The following is a 17,125-nucleotide window of genomic DNA, read 5'->3' as shown; positions in this document are numbered from 1 at the left end:
CTACTTGTTGTCAATTCATTGGTGACACTTGGAAGCCTTGGATGATGACATGTGGAGGGTAAGGATTCACCAACTTGTTGGCCTAGAATTGGTGCACTTGTTGGCTTTGGATGTTGACAAGTGTACGGCTTTGATTAAGCCTTGAGATGAGGTTTAAAATAGTGATAAATGTAGGCCTTGAATTTGATTTTGTGAGGAGGCCAAGCTTGGTGACAAGTGGAGAGCCAGATTAAGTCTTGTGTGTGTGAGAGAGAGAGAGGTAGTGTTGGTGTGTGTGTGTTTGGCCAACTTAGGGTTTGAGTTAGTGGAGGAATTAGAGAATTTGTTCATCTTCTCTAAGCTTCCACCTTAGCCACCATTGCAGCCACCACAAACCCTCCCACCATTTTCAGATTTCGACCCCCTTCCCATGGGATTTTGAACTTCCACCTTGAAGAAAAAAGTTTCATTTCTTGATTGTCTAGAACACCTTTTCTCAATTTCCCCATTTGATGCCATTTGCTTTGGGTTCTTGAAGGACAAATCTTGGATGAAACAGTTTGGAAAAACCAGAAACCCTGTTTTCCATTTTCGGATTTTGAACCCCTTGCCTAGGGAATTTGATTTCCTACTTTGAACATCATATATTCTTATCTTCTTGAACTAGAACACCTTTTTTCATTTTTTCCATTTGATGTTGTTTTCATGGGATTCCAGAGGGATGAATCTAAGGTTGGCAATTTGAGGAATCCAGAGACACTATTTTCCATTTTCTAATTTTGACCCCTCTGCTTGAGGAATTTGGTTTCCAACATTGAAGATCATAGCTTCCTCTCTTCTTAATCTAGAAGGCCATTTTTCAATTTTGCATTTTGAGTTTGTTTGCCTTAGATTCTAGAGGGACAATCCTCTAGTGAGGTAGGGGTTGTAGTATGTTTAACTCCTTAGTGTTTTACATGTTTTTGAGATTTAATATATATGTTATGCATGCTTGTTTAATTGTAAGATTGCATCTAGATGTAGATTATATATCATTGACTTTAGGTTTAATAATTTAAAGCATGCATAGCATATTTGTCTTGTGAAAAAATGATATTTAAATTAGTAGATTACTAAATTATAGAATTTTATGTTGTTGTAATATGGAAATTCATGTGGATTATTATTATTTCAATAGTAGCTATGAAATTCTAGAGATTTTTTTTCCTTAAATGAAGAAAATTTTATAAACATATAACAGTATGGTACAATGTAGAAAGTGAAGGCATCCCCTCACTCAAAGCACAGAAGAATTTCTAAGGAAGTGCAAACAAGCCCTGCATCAACCCCAAATTCCTAAGAACATAAAAAGTCTTGAAGACAAATTCCAGCAATATCAAAGATATCCCAAACAATGCATTTCAATATAATGGAAGGAGACCTAGTTACATTATTATGAAGTCTACTATTCCTTTCATTCCATAAGTAATACAAAGTAGCTGAAAATAACATCTTGTGAACCTTATTCCTGCTAGACTTACTGTGAAATTGATGCTATAAATCTGCAGCAAAAGAAGTAACCTCATTTTTGTGAACCCTCCAATGAAACATACCAGCCAAACCACAGCAGACCTCCCAAGAATACACACAATTCACAAACATGTGATCAACATGTTCGTCATTATTGCCACACAAATAGCATCTAGAAGCTAGAGAGATACCTCGTCTCCGCAAATTTGCACCAGTCAAAATAACATTCTAAATAATCAAGGCAGTGAAGACAGACCATCGAGGTCTACCACCATTCCACACCAAACCAAACCAAGAGACCTCAGGATTAGATTCCCTACAAGCATCCCAAGCATCTTTAAAAGTAAAAGGTTTATGTTTCCATAATATTTGATCCGCACCACCCTAAATTCTGAATTGCTACATGAATTATTGAACTTGAAGTGGAATACCAGCAACCTGCCACTGAGCTTGATCAATAAACCTACTCAATTCAATTTGCTTGTTATGAGAAACCTGTCTTAAGGTTCTATAACTAAAAACCTCTAATAAAAATTGACCCCTACACTATGGATCCAAGAATGTTTGAATCATTGCACCATTACCAATATAGTAAGAACAATTCTCCCTCAGAATTTCCCTGACTGCCACAATACTCTTCCAAATGAAAGAGTGAGTTACTTTGGGAATGACAGCCAGTAGGAAGCACCCTTTAAATTACATTGCTTGAACCTTGCTACCCACAACCTGTCTTTAGAAAGAAGGAAATCCCAGGCCAAAGAACACTTAGCAGCTTTGTTAATGTCAAGAATCCTCATCAAGCTAAAACCACCTTCAGTTTTTGGAGATGTAACTTTTTTCCAACACAAACAATGCAGCTTCAAGTTGTTATCATCATGCTCCCAAACAAAATTTCTCATCCTTCTTTCAATTAAGTTGACAACTGCAGCAGGGATACAATACACAAAGGACCAGTAAAGTACCATAGGAGTAATTATAGCCCTTAATAACTCAATTCGACCTGCCAAAGAAAGATTCATACTAGCTCATCTTGTAGTTGCAGCCATAACCTTATCCATCAAAGGTTTATAATCCAACCTCTTCAGCCCCTTATCAGAAATAGGAAGCCCTAAATAAGTAAAATGAAGGAAACCTTGCCTGCAACCCAAAATTCTCAACACATTAGACTTCTTCTTCATAGACCTTGTAAAGAAAAGTTCAGACTTATCTGTATTAACTGCTAAACCAGACACTTCTTCAAAGTTCTTTATCATCCTTCTCAAAGTAAACACTAAAGCCATATTTGCTCTCACTACCACCAGCAAGTCATCAACAAAAAATTGATGAGTCACCAAACAATTAGCCTTTATAGCAGCAGGAGCCACCGCCAAGTTACCTTCTCTGCACTCAGCTTTAAACATGGAAGACAAATATTCTGTAATCAAGGTGAATAATAGAGGTGAAAGGGGACAACCTTGTCTAATCCCTCTAAAGGGTTGAAAGAAGCCATGGGGACTCCCATTCACAATAAGAGAAAACCATATAGTTGAAATTCTAGAGATTTCATAAGTGATGTGTTAATGAATTCTTGTAGCATATTACTAATGATTACTTTACAAGCTTATTACTATATTGTTGTTAATTTAGTATTTAAGCTACTTTGGTAATTAGATTTAATTATATGTGATATAATTTTTGGTGTAACGAATCGCATATTAAAGATTCGATATTTAAATGTCTTGTTGGTGTAATGAATTGCACATTGAAGATTCGATATTTAAATGCCTTGTTGGTGTAATGAATCGCACATTGAAGATTCAACATTTCGTATGCCATTTTGGATTTGAAACCCTAAGACATGGTTTATGTGGTTTCAACCCTACTTGTGCATGAAACTCAGTTTCTATGCTTTATTTACTTTTGTACAAGTTATAGACTTATATTCTTGATTTTGGAAACACTTGGAATGTTACAAAATTGACATGGCTAGTGTAAGGCTCTAGTACGGGAGATAAGAGTTCTCCCTACATTATAATGCGCACTTGGGTTATTCCTGTGGGTTAGTAGCCCGATTAACTGTCCACATCTTGGTTCTATTCCAAGATTTGATGTCCAAGATATTCTGTTACTTGATTTTGAATTAAATTCCAAGTTGACAACCAATGCTTAATTGTGACTTGTGATTTTGGTTTTCTTTAAGTTTTAAAGTTATTTAGTATACTTGTGTATAATATCTTTCATTTCAATTGCTTAGAGTAGCTTGAGATGATCCCTTAGTTCACCTTATAACTTAGACGTTAGGTGGAATGATCCTTTGTATTCATCTATATTGAATTTGCATGACACTTAAAACTTTAAGGTATAAGCATGCTCTTCTTTCTACGAGTAACTTGTTTATTCACACAGATTGTTTGGGATATTTTTCAGGTAAGAAGACTTTATTTTGGGATACACAACATCCCTAGGTTGACGTGGTTATTTTGGATACCCTTTTGTGTAGTTTCACATACATGCAAAGTGTTAGCATGATATGTTTTCTTTTGAAATTATAACGCATAGTTAGGTTTAACATGTCATTTTCAATTTAGGATATGTAATGTGTACTTAAGTACACTTTTTGAAACTCATTTTATATGTATGGTAGCTGGCCAAGGGCCAGAACGTCCTTTTTTACAATTATGCTATTTGGTTTTGTATATTATTTATGAAAGCAACTTTATGAAATTTGAGGTTTGATATATGATATTTTGCAAATGACATGTATTGAGGCCATAGGCCATTGTAGCGCATGTAAAAATGCATATTACGTTTGCTTGCATGTTCACTTTTGCACACAACATCACATTTGATGAAATGGATGTTCTTTGGACTCAACATTTTCATGTTTTTGCAAAATCTGATCTTAAGGGCATTTTGGGTATTTTCCTTAAAAAAGAAGAACTTCCCTTGACATGGTCACTTAGAAAATGTGATTTTAGGAGGGGGGGGGGGGGTTACTTAGCATTTTTCCAAAAAAATGTCTTCTTGGTCTCGAAAACCCTACGTCAATTCCAATTTCTGGTTTAACCCCCTTTTTTTTTTTTTTTTTTTAAATAGAACATTTTTTTTTCTTTATAAATATGATTGTATAAAAGAAAAGAAAAAATATTTACAGGTGCATAGAGGGCATACCCCCAGAATAACAATCAAAACTTAAAAAAGAATGGAAAAAAAATCATCTTTTTCAAGAAAACAGAAAAAGAGAAAATGCTAAAAATGGGGAACAAGTCACCACAAATAACATAAAAAACAAACATCCATATAACTATCCAACAAAATCAGACAATGAAATTTTGTGAATATCCAGCACCTCCAACAACAAATTCCTAACAACAACCTCAGAATTGGTCACAGATCCATATAATCTAGCATTCATTTCATGCCAAATACCCCACAAAGCAACTGCGAACAAAGTTCTATGAAAAACAGCATGCGATAACATCTTGTACCAGGAGAACAGATCTTCTAAGGTTTCCACATCAGTAAAAAATTGCATATTCCAATGCAGTACATCACCCAACCAAGTCCAAAAACTCTTTGAAAACCTGCATTTGATAAAGAGATGTTCAGTAGTATCAAGCTCGCTTTGACAAAGAGAACATCTAGGCACCAAAGTAATCTTCCTTCTTTGTAAATTAACCATAGAAGGAACTCTATCCAGTAAAACAAAAACAGAAGTAACAGACCATCGAGGTCTTGCTCTATTCCAGCAAAACTTATGCCAACTGATTTCCTCAACATGCTATCTACTGATCTGCCAAGCTTTTTTAAAAGAGAAGCTACCTTTATCCCATAGCAATTTATCATCAGAATTTGTTATAGGAATTAGCAGCAAAAAGTTCCTAAAATGAAGTAAATCCAGAACTTGAAATAAACTCAAATCCCAACCACCATTATTCATTAAGCTACTTAAAGGATCAGTTCTGGACCTGCTAAGAGATCGCAACACTTTATGTCCAAACTTCTGGCATACTATTCATCGACTTTTTTTTTGAAAATTATGCCGACCGTTCTGAAACTTTCGGGGGTCTTGTAGGTGTATTTTAAGGTTGCATATTCAATTTAGGTGTTTTAAATACCTCCTGAAGCCCTATTTCCATCTCTTTGGTAGTAACTTATCATATTTTAAATCCTCTTGACCCGATTTATCTTGGGGGCATTTTCGTCAGTTTGCTTTATTTTTCAATTGTGGTTTGGACCATGGTTGATCCGAAAACATGTTTTTAGGAGGGTTACTTCACAAACCTTTTCCAAAAAACACCATCTTGGCCCTCAAATTGCCACATTTTTTAAAATTTTCATGGCTGTCAGGCCATCGTTTGCACCCGCACTCCTTTGTTAAGTTCATAAACTTTGAACTTCAATATCTTTTTCGCCCGGACTCCAAATCAAGTGATTCTTGAGTCTAACTTCATTTTTTTTTTTTTTCTTTTCCAATGTTGTACACGGTAACACCCATTTCTGGGTGAGATGACCATTTTACCCTTGGTTTATTTCTTGTCGGGTTTTGAACCCTAATTGCCGCATTTGGTTTATTTGAGTTTCGTGACTTCATGGAAGGTCGCTCTTATGTCTTAGGGATAATGCACTTCTCTAGAGACCTTAGTTTTGTTTTTTGCTTCCACATTCGGGTCTTGTCTGGGTGAAATAACTATTTTACCCTTGGTCCCTTTCTTGTAGGGTTTTGAAACCCTTGCATCCGTTTTGCTTCCGTTAAGTCTCGGGACTCCTCGAAATGCCACTTTTGTGTCTTAGGGATGATGTACATCTCTAGAGTCCTTGTTTCTTTCTTTAGCTTCCGCATTTTGGGTCTGTTATCGGATTAACTTTCAGGTCGTCACAGGACGCACTGGGTTTGTAAAACCAAGGTTGTCACACAAAAGATATTCTCTTTTGGAGAATATAATAACTACACATACATATATCCTAGTCCTAATCACCATTTTAGGTTAGTCACAAGGTCATCAAATGGTATCTACCTCTATATCTATAATCATTAATCTCACCAGTTCAAGTTTTCTCAATAATCTGAAAAGTAGGCATGCAATCGAAATTTTGCAATTAACTCAAAATGACCAATAGATTTAATCATATTACAATAAAAATATATATACAATCCTTGAGAAAATTACCAATTTAAGCTGGAATTACCACTTACATATTTATGAATTGGACCCATCACCTATATAACCTTCCCATCTTCAAAGAGGATGTGAGGGATTTGAGGCCTATAAAAGGTATGTTCGAGTGTATTTCTTGTCAACAAAAGAATGACTTATCATATCTCTACTAACAGTGATAAGTGTTCGCCCAAAGTTGATTTCTTATTCAAGTATTATCATATTTATATAACAAAGATATTCTCTTTTGGACAATATAATAACTACACATATACATATCATAGTCCTAATCACTATTTTAGGTCAGTTACGAGGCCATCAAATGGTTATCTACCATTATATTTATAATCGTTAATCTCACCAGTGCAAGTTTTCTCAATAATATGGAAAGTTGGCATGCAATCAAAAATTTTCAATTAACTCAGATTGGCCAATAGATTTCATCATATTACAATAAAAAAATATATACAATCCTCGAGAAAAGTACCAATTTGGGTTGGGCTTACCACATACATATTTGTGAATGGGACCCATCACCCGTATAACCTTCCCATCCTCAAAGAGGAGGTGAGGGATTCGAGCCCTACAAAAAGTATGCCTGAGTGTATTTCTTGTCAGCAAAAGAATGACTTATCATATCTTTGCTAACACTGATCAGTGTTTGACCTAAGTTGATTCGGTCTCCCATAATTTTGTGAGTTTTTGAATGAGTATTACTACTATTAATTAATTTATATGCTGTTATATTATTCAATCCACTCATATATTTGGACTAGTGGATCGATATATGGGTTAACCATGTCCCTTCATTAGTCATAAACTTATCCATGCAAATTGATGAGCGATGAAAAGTGCGCATTTAAACCCCTTAAGCTTAGGTATTTTAGAACCTTTATCTATCTTATTTTCCCGCTTTAGATTGAATTTGTATTATTTTCATTTTCAGGTACTTATCCCCAAAATAAGCTAACTCAGCTAAATAAGAGCATAATTGAAACAATCTTGAGATGAATCAAAGAAATGAGCAAAGTGGGAGCAAAAGAAAGCAAGTGATGGAAATTCAGCAAGTTCGATCGATCTCAGAAAATATTCGATTGATCGAAAGTTCATCGATCTCAGTATTTCAAGATGGATCCAAGCTCTTTTATCCTTATCCAAAGATCCCACAAAGTTCGATCGATCCAACTTTCTTGCGATCGATCGAAAAGATTACATCTTATCCAGTTGTACCACCCTACCTACCACATTTGTCTCTTTCCCAAAAATATCTTCAAAATATCTCAGATTTGTTGTTATCCAAAAAGGCAACGCCATAGAGGATCAATCCAGCTTAAATTCGATAGATCTCAGCCATGTTCGATCGATCTCACCACAAGTTCGATCGATCGAACTTCCCAAAGCCCGAGAAAATCCAATTTCCAGCTCATTAAAAGTTGTACCCAATCATTAGAAGGAATATTGGTGTACAAGCCCAGCTCATTAGGGGCGATATTTAACCTACCTATATAAGGAATATGAGCCATTCTTGACACACAGTAGATACATACACTAGAGACACAATTTCCATATTCTTAGTGAGGAAGAAAAGAAAGGAGGAGGCTAGAGACACAAGCTTGGAGTTCTTCCATCAACCAAGAAGAGGAGCAATCTCTACCATGGAGTTAGCCCTTGAGGGTTGGAAGACACCATCCATGAGTGGCTAGACATCCTCTTGGGGCTAAAGTTAGCCCTAAGCATGCTTTATACATCTTGATTTATGTATTTTTTAGGGGATTTGTATTGTGATACATGTTTTGACACTTTTATATATATAGATCTTGTTTATTTAATGATTTGTGTGGTTTAATGCTTCCAATTGATCATTTCATCCTATCCATATGTCTATATATGCTAGAATAGATGTTCATGTGTTTATCTCTATTTCTTGTGTTATTGATACATGTTTATGTGTATTGATGCTATAGATCTATAGATTGTCAAGACATAGTGCTTAATAGAATTCTCTTGTGGTTTATTTGATGGTTCATACTCTTTTCTTGATGGATTGTACATCTCCCTTAGCTTAATTAGTTTAATTTCATGTCATTAGCTTAATTGTAGTGTAGTTGTAGTTTAGATGTTAAATGGGAGGACAATCCATGCTTGTTGTTTGATGTTACATACTTATGAAAGCAAGTAGCATATATCTCTAACCTTGTGAGGTGTTTGGATTGTGAGCTTAAAGAAAGGATTAATGGCTTAGTTTGATATATTGTGATATCCACCATGTTGCTTAGACAATATATGCTTAATTTGTCATCCATACTTGTTGAAACAACTACACACACACACTATGTTGCAATACATGTTTCCCCCCTCATTAATCATTCATTAAGGGTGTAGAAAAGTTATGCTTAGCGGTGATCTCTAAACCCCAAGATCTCTCTTTTATTTTCTCTTCATTACATTTAATTGCCTACTTTAGTTTAAATTGCATCTTAGTGTAATTCAACCACCAACCAATCTTTTGATCACTCGACCTACTAACCCTAATCTCGATTCCACAACCTAACCAATCCCTTGGGACGATCCCTACTCGCCCTAACCATATTTTTAGTAAAAGGTAGTAGTGGCAATTTCTAAATGTAAAACCTGGCCACATTTATCATAGCCCTACACCACTATCTTTTGGTGCACAAACTTTGGATTGGGTTGACGATGACACCAAGTTTTTGGTGCCGTTGCCGGGAATTGATTGAAGGCAACGTCGTATTTGTGGAATCAATTAGAAATTAGTACTCTTTTGATCGTGTCTTTACTTTGTTTTCATTTTCATCTTGGTTACTTATTGTGTTGGTTCTTGTTTGACTAGGTGTATTGAGCTAGAAGGTGAGCAAAGGAGCATTTCAAGCAAGGAGCTAAGCAAAAGCAAAAAAAAAGCTAAAAATTAAAAATTTTGCAAGGCTAAAATTGAAAATTGAATTGAAGTGCTAAAGGACCCTTTGTGAGCTCTTTCTTAACTCAATTTCTAGTTAAATCATCGGCCCGCGTGGAGGCTTGTATTTCAATTCTTAGATAAATCGTGAGCCCATATGGAGGCAAATTACTTTTCTTTGCATATTCTTGATAGCATGGGAGTATGGAATCATTATATGTGGAGGAAGTTTGTTGATTGTTGATTTGTTACGAAGGTGAAGTGTTTGTTCATTACTTGTTGCTTGTTGTGTTTTGTTGTGCATGCATGGTCAAAGATCATTGAAACCTATTCTTGTCCCTCTAAATTTTCATCTTGAATCCGTTGTTCGAAACCCTAGGGGAAGAGGAAGTTCTAGTCAATCCATTTCATCAATGGAAGGACATAATGAGCACCATGTAGAGGACCTTGGTTATATAGACCAACAAGTCATCCTCCACCCCAATGTGCATCATGATAACATACAAGTACCATTAGGCATGCCGAGGCCATTCATTCACCCACCACAACAACAAGGCCAAGTTCCATTGGGAATGCCAAGGCCAATCTATGCTCCACCACCTCACATCATTCAAGGCAATCAAGGTGCCCATGTTGCACCTCCAATTGCTAATCCTCCCCTTGCTTTAAGATATCACTATGTACCTAATGAATACAATGCACCCAAATGCATTCAATTGCCACCATTTAGAGCACACCACTATGAGATCAAACCACAAACCATTCAAATGCTTCCTAACTGTCATGGACTTCCAAGTGAAGAACCTTACAAGCATTTGGATGAGTTTCTTGAAGTATGTTCCACCGTGAGATACATGGACATGTCGGAAGAGGTCTTAAGGCTTAAACTTTTTCCATTCACCCTTAAAGACAAGGCAAAATATTGGTTTAACAATCTTAGGCCTTTTTCAATAACTTCTTGGGCAGAAATGCAACAAGAGTTCTTGAAGAAGTACTATCTGGTTTCTAAGACCAATGCCATAAGAACTTCAATTCGAGAGTTTTCACACGGGGATGGGGAAACGTTTCATAAAGCATGGGAAAGATTCAATGAATTTCTTTGGAAGTGTCCACATCATGACATGCCCAAATGGCAATTAGTTCAATATTTCTTTGAGAGCTTATCCGACAATTATAAGGGCATGGTTGATGCTTCCATGGGCGGCTCTTACATTGATAAGCATGAGGATGACGTGTGGCGTCTTTATGAAAGCATGAGTGAAAATTCTTTGCATCGAACTTTATCTACTAAGAATGGTAGGAATTCAAGTGGAAGGAAGAGTGTTGGCTTACATCAAGTTGACCATTCCAATGAAATAGCCGCCGAGATGAAATCCTTATTTCAAAGGTTTGATCAATTCTTGATCAACCAAAACTCGGCAAATCAAGTATCTTCCGTCCCTAACCATTCCCATCATGCATCCAATGAGACATGTATGACTTGTTCAAGTGTTTTACATTCTACTTTCAATTATGCCCATGGACATATGCAAAGTGAGCATCATGAACAAGTCAATGCAGCTTTTGTTAATCAAGGGAACAATCCTTATGGCAATCATTATAATCCTAATTGGAGGAATCACCCGAAATTCTCTTGGAGAAACCAAGGTGAAGGCTCAAACCTTCCCCAAGGTGGTTTCCAAGGGAAGTATGTTCCACCTCCGATGCAAAGCCAAAATTCCCAAGGTTTTAGACCATCATTTCAATCACAAGGAAATTAATTTTCTAATTCTCATTTTCCTAATCAACCATCATATTCTCAAGGAAATGCTAGGAGTCCTGCTTTTGAAGAGAAAGTTTTGACCGCTCTAGGCACTTTAGAGGCGAACACTCAATTGCTTCATTCTCATTCTCAATCCATTGCTAAGCTAGAAACCCAAGTAGGGCAAATAGCTAGTACTTTAAATACTAGAGAGAAAGGGAAAATGCCTTTGAATGCCCCACAAAAGCAACAATGTGTTGTGGAAACTCATTCCTCATCGGAAGGTCACATAATAGAGCATGTCAACACGGTGACTACCTTGAGAAGTCGGAAGATTGTGGACAACCAAGTGGGTATGTCCAATGAAAAGAGTGAACCGGTGTAACCACAAGTTGACACCCGTCCCGTTTCACATCCTATTCCTCATTCATTGCATATGCATGATCTTTCAAATGAGAATATCTTGAAAAGTGATTTTGAAAAGAAAAATTTGCAAAATAATTTCAAAACTTCATGTGTTGAAGTGACTTCAAAGAAAATTTCTAAAAACGTTTTTAAGCCAAGAGCTCCATTTCCGGATGCCTTAAAAGGATCCATTTCAATTGACAAGCAAAAGGCCAAAAAAAAAAATGAAATTCTGCCAAAACAAATGAAATTATGGATGTGTTTAGGCAAGTGAAAGTCAATATTCCACTTTTGGATGCAATCAAGCAAATTCCGGCTTATGCCAAATTTTTGAAAGACTTATGCACCCAAAAGAGGAAGAACAAAAGTCAAGCACCTAGGAAAGTGGTCTTAACTGAGCAAGTAAGCTCAATTTTGCAGCATAACACTCTTTCAAAGTTTAAGGACCTGGTTCACCTACCACTTCATGCATCATTGGAGATCATATCATTAATCAGGCTCTTCTTGACTTAGGAGCAATGTTAACCTTCTTCCATACTCGGTATATGTCAAATTAGGCTTAAGAGACTTGAAACCGACGTCGGTGGTTTTGCAATTTGCCGACCGATCCATCAAAAAGCCTAGGGGTATCATTGAGGACGTATTGATTAAGATTGATAAATTCTTCTTCCCCGTTGATTTCGTTGTCATTGACACGAAACCGGTCCAGAACCCTAAGAGCCAAATTCCCGTTATCCTTGGCCGTTCTTTCTTGGCAACCGTGAATGCCAACATTAATTATAAGACGGGGATAATGAAGATCTCATTTGGCCACATGAAGGTGAAGTTAAATATCTTCAATCTGACCCCCAATTCATTTGACAAGCATGAAGAAGTGAATGTTGCAGAGAAATACCATAACCTTGAATGTGAAGGAATATAGTCTTTGTGCGAAACCAAAATTCCAAAAAATTTATCTTCAACCCAGAATTCCAAGAAAGTTGTTTCAAAATCTTGTTTGGAAAGGGCATGGACGCCCAAGGATCATGTTGACCAAGAATCAAAAATTTCTTTTGAGCCTAATCCAACAAGTTCTCTAGGGAACCATTTGTTGGGTGGAGTTCAAAACACTTATCACCCCATCAAGGAGGGAATGCACTACAAGATGTTTGGCCCAGGCTAAAAGAGCCCAACGTCTTGCTAGAGACATTAAAGACTAGTACATTTTGTAAGGTGTCACAACACTATTCCTCCCTCATTTCTATTTTAAATTTCATTTCTTGCGAAGTCTAGATATTTGCTTTAGGTTCATTTACATTGCTAGGAACTGTGATTAGGATTGCATGCATTTTCATGTTGAAAATGAGCATTTTACATCAGTTCGATCGATTTCCAAGGAGGCTCGATCGATCGAACTCCATACCTGCATCCACCTACATCCAATCACCTCTTTGTCCAATCATTTGAAGAAAAACTGCATATTTCAACTCTCTGTCCCATAGTTCGAACTTGTTCCTAGATCGATCTTTTGTTTTTCGATCGATCCAACTTCATCTTGGATCGATCTGCAGTCTCCACACTTAGAAATTTTTTGAACCTGCATCCAACCTGCATCAAAAGGCTCTCTGTCCCATCGATCGAACATGTCTGCAGGTTTTTGCATGTTCGATCGATCGGAGTTATTCTGAGATCAATCTTGGAGAGATCAATCTCTGTTCTTTGATTTACTGTTTTGTTTTAAGTTTGATCTTTTGTTTTGAATTTTAAATTTAAAATATTAAATTATATATATTTTGTTTTGTTTTATTTTTATTTTTGTTTATTCAAAAAAAAAAAAAAAAAAAACAATTTGTCTTTTAGTGAGGAGAGATCGATCACAGTTCGATCGATCTGAGATTTCAGTTTGATCGATCGAACTGGTAACGAAATGTTTTTAAAAATCAAACCTAGGGTTGTTAGATCGATACCATAAATCGATCTAACACCCCCATCTTCATCCCTCGCCGCTATAACTCACTTCCCCACCTCTGGCTAACCCTCCGGCGAGTCCACCTCATCTCGAATCTCTCTCCCTCATCCCGGATCTTAGATCTCATCTCCCTTTCATCTCATCTCTCGGTTTTAGGTAAGATTTGAAGCTCCTCTTTCGATTTCAAGCTTATTCTTCATGAATCCATGCTTTATATGTTAAATCTAAGGTGCTTTGATGATGTATCTTGCCATTGATGAAGCTTGAAGCTTTATATATATGTGTATATATATATGTATATATAGGTTTTATATTTTTTTATTTTAATTTTGATTTTGGGGGTCACGGGCTATGAAAAGTGACCAAATATGTTGATTTGTTGTGTAGAGAGGCCCACAAGCTTGTTTGTGAGGCCCCCGTGCCATCCACGTCACAGATCTTTGACTTTTCGAGTTTCACCTCATAGTTCGATCAATCGAACTTTTTCTCAAATCGATCTGTAACAGATCGATCTCACTTATTCACGATCGATCGAACTTGCATCGATCTCACATTTTTGTGATCGATCGAACTTCACAGATATGCATCACACATTTCACACACTATCTCTTGTGCTTCATGCTATCTCAAGTATGCCCAATGCATGTGTTTTCCACATTGGATGCATTCCATACTTATATTGTCTAGCATGCTTCACATCATGTCACTCCTTCCTTGTCACTTACATAGATTCATGTTCCTTATCTGTTTTGTCTATCTTATTTGACATACATAATTCTATCAACTGTGCTTTAATTTTTTATACCGGCACTGACTTCTTTAATTCTTTATATCGGCACTGACTTCCTTTCTGCAAGTTTTCCTTTTGTTTTGTAGGCCATAGCTAGGGTTAAGACTGTTGCTCGTGGACACTATCACCGCAGGGCCAGGCAGAGATTAGACGATGAGGTAGGTCCATCTCACGCCCAGGTCCCCATTCATGAGTCCGAGCCAGAGCCCTCTCATATTCAAGAGGAGCTAGCAGAGCGTACTCCACCTCAGTCTCCATCCGCTGACAGTAGACTACAGTCTTCAGCTAAGGCATTTTCTTCACAGGCTGACGCTGAGGCTGAGCACATACCAACTCCATCACCACCACTAGCTCAGCCAGCCCAAGACTTAGACCGGCCATTGCCGAGATACTCACGCCTTCAAGTGGCGCTTGAGTCGGTTTTCGACATAGACTACTTCTCCCGGTCTGTTCTTACCAGAGTAGCATATGACGATATAGATCGGAGGGGCATCTCAACCATACTAGCCCCTGTTACATACCTAGTGTACTCGAGGTTGGTCCGGATATTCTTCCAGAACCTCCGACCTGCCCCGAGTAACCTAGCGGAGCTGCGAACTACCATTGACGGCTACCCTATTAGTATCACGGTGGACACTCTTTCCAAATCTTGCTGTTATCCACACATCTGCCCTCCCGATCTCTAGGATACCTATCATACTCTATGGAGGTCCTCATATGCAGACATGGCTGTTGCAGTCACAGGTCACTATGCCGGTGACGAGACTTTCGCCACCCGGACTTATCTGCCAGAAGACCTGTTGTTCTTCGATTCGGTGCTATTTTGAAATGTTTTTATGGCCAGCTACAAGATACAGAGGCGTGACGATTATCTTATAGCTCTATACGCCTTTTATATAGGGCACTGCCTATCCATTCATGCGTTCATCTGGAGCGTTATGATGAAGCTGTATGTTGACCATATCAGCAAGGCCAAGCCCAAATGGGCTAAGTATCTCCTATTCGGCCATCTCATCGCACAAATTCTGAAAGACCAGCGTTATCCCTTCCAGCCACGGGAGTGTACTGAGTCTGGGTCCTGCTCATTCAAGAAGAAGGATTGGGATAAGAGCTACAAGGCTCTTATCAAGAGTTTACAGGACGACGCTGTAGAAGCAGCTGAGGAGCTAGAGAGAGAGGAGTTAGAGCAGGCAGCGGCAGCAACAGCAGCAGAGCAGGCGGCGGACAATATACCAATTGATCCACCTGCCATGCATATAGATATTGACTTAGAGCAACCCGCAGAGGACCCAGAGCATCACTCTCCGGCTAGGTCGTCCGTTCATGATGAGGAGCATGCTCAGGATCATTATTCTCCCGCTCCAGCAGCACCTGAGGCTCCAGTTCAGATACCCAGCTTCGGAGAGCGTCTTCAGACTCTGGAAGATGGCATGGTTTCCATTCGAGCTGATATTGCTTTACTCCGCACAGATGTTATAGCTGCATTATGTGATCTATCTAGAGATATCTGCGGAGCACGCCCTGCCCGTCCTTCCTCCTCCACTTCATATTTCCATATCTTCTTCTCCTAATATATATCTATGATATCTGTCATATTTTTTATACTGTTTTATACTTGCGGCCAGTCTGTTGGCCTAGACACTGGATGTACTGTACTATACTTTATTTCTCTTTTATGCATACTTTGTTTATGGATGTCATATTTGCGTATTGATATATCTGTCTGTGATTGACTCTATCAGGTGCATCCTAGTGACTTCAGTGAGAGAGAGTACTGTCCGAATTTTTCAGGACCACCCTTTTTCCTCTCCCCATACTTCAATTTCTTATCCCATTTACACTTGCATGTCCACTGTGCACTATTATTATCCCCTTTGTTATCTAATGAACTTTTATCCAGTGCTATCTTTTCAGGACCACAGTTAATCCCAAGTTTGGGGGGACTATGCCACCTACTTTGGATACTTGTGTCCCGGCCATTTTTTGCTTAACTGCAACGGTATACTCTTTCTTTTGTTCTCTTTGCACATTGAGGAAATTGTGCCATTTAAGTTTGGGGGGATAATGGTGTTAATTGCAATATTTGCTTTCAATTCAAAAATTTTAACATAACTTGTGTATTTGAGGAATTTTCTATAATTGGTCCATAACTAGCTATGATTTTGATCTTTTCAGGACTATATTACTTAAAATTTAAAAATTACTTGACTTGAAAATCCAATACTCCTTGTATGCCTTGTGGATGCCATTTAGGAGAAATTTTTTCGAAAGATTGATATCATGCTTACACTTGTGGTCGACATCATCCTGATTTTGCGATTATTTTGATATTCACTCTAGTATTCTACACTAGTACAGGCGCACACTAGCATTCATTTGTGGGGTACATGCTTTGTTGATTATTAAATTGATTATATCCCAATTGATCTAGTAGTGCATTCAAAGCTTTCATTTTGATAAAGGTGGATAATAACCCCTTTTCGCTAAGTAGCCGGGATTCTAGGCTCATCAAGCACTGAACTTTTCGAGCCAAAAGGTGGAGGGCCCAAACTCTAGGTTAATAACTGAACTTGAAAAAAAAAAAAAAAAAAAAAAAAAAAAAAAACAATAAAAAAGTGAGGACTTCTCCTAAAAGGTGAGAAGTGGGAAATGATTAGATGGAGGTTGTTTTGATTTGTAACCTAGTTGATTTGAGCTTGCA

The 17,125-nt window shown here is 37.6% G+C and overlaps 1 pseudogene; it reads right to left on the bottom strand.

The window, feature by feature from the left end:
• Positions 1-10,564: 10,564 nt before the first annotated feature.
• Positions 10,565-10,663, bottom strand: LOC132310843 (small nucleolar RNA R71; annotated as a pseudogene).
• Between the last annotated feature and the right edge of the window lie 6,462 nt (positions 10,664-17,125).

This window comes from Cornus florida, unplaced genomic scaffold (assembly GCF_030987335.1).
Source record: "Cornus florida cultivar Cherokee Brave unplaced genomic scaffold, ASM3098733v1 CherokeeBrave_3.0.0_Hap2_Chr05, whole genome shotgun sequence".
NCBI classification, from domain to species: domain Eukaryota; kingdom Viridiplantae; phylum Streptophyta; class Magnoliopsida; order Cornales; family Cornaceae; genus Cornus; species Cornus florida.
The sequence above is the reverse complement of the archived record's forward strand: the minus strand, read 5'-3'. Positions and strand labels throughout refer to the sequence as shown.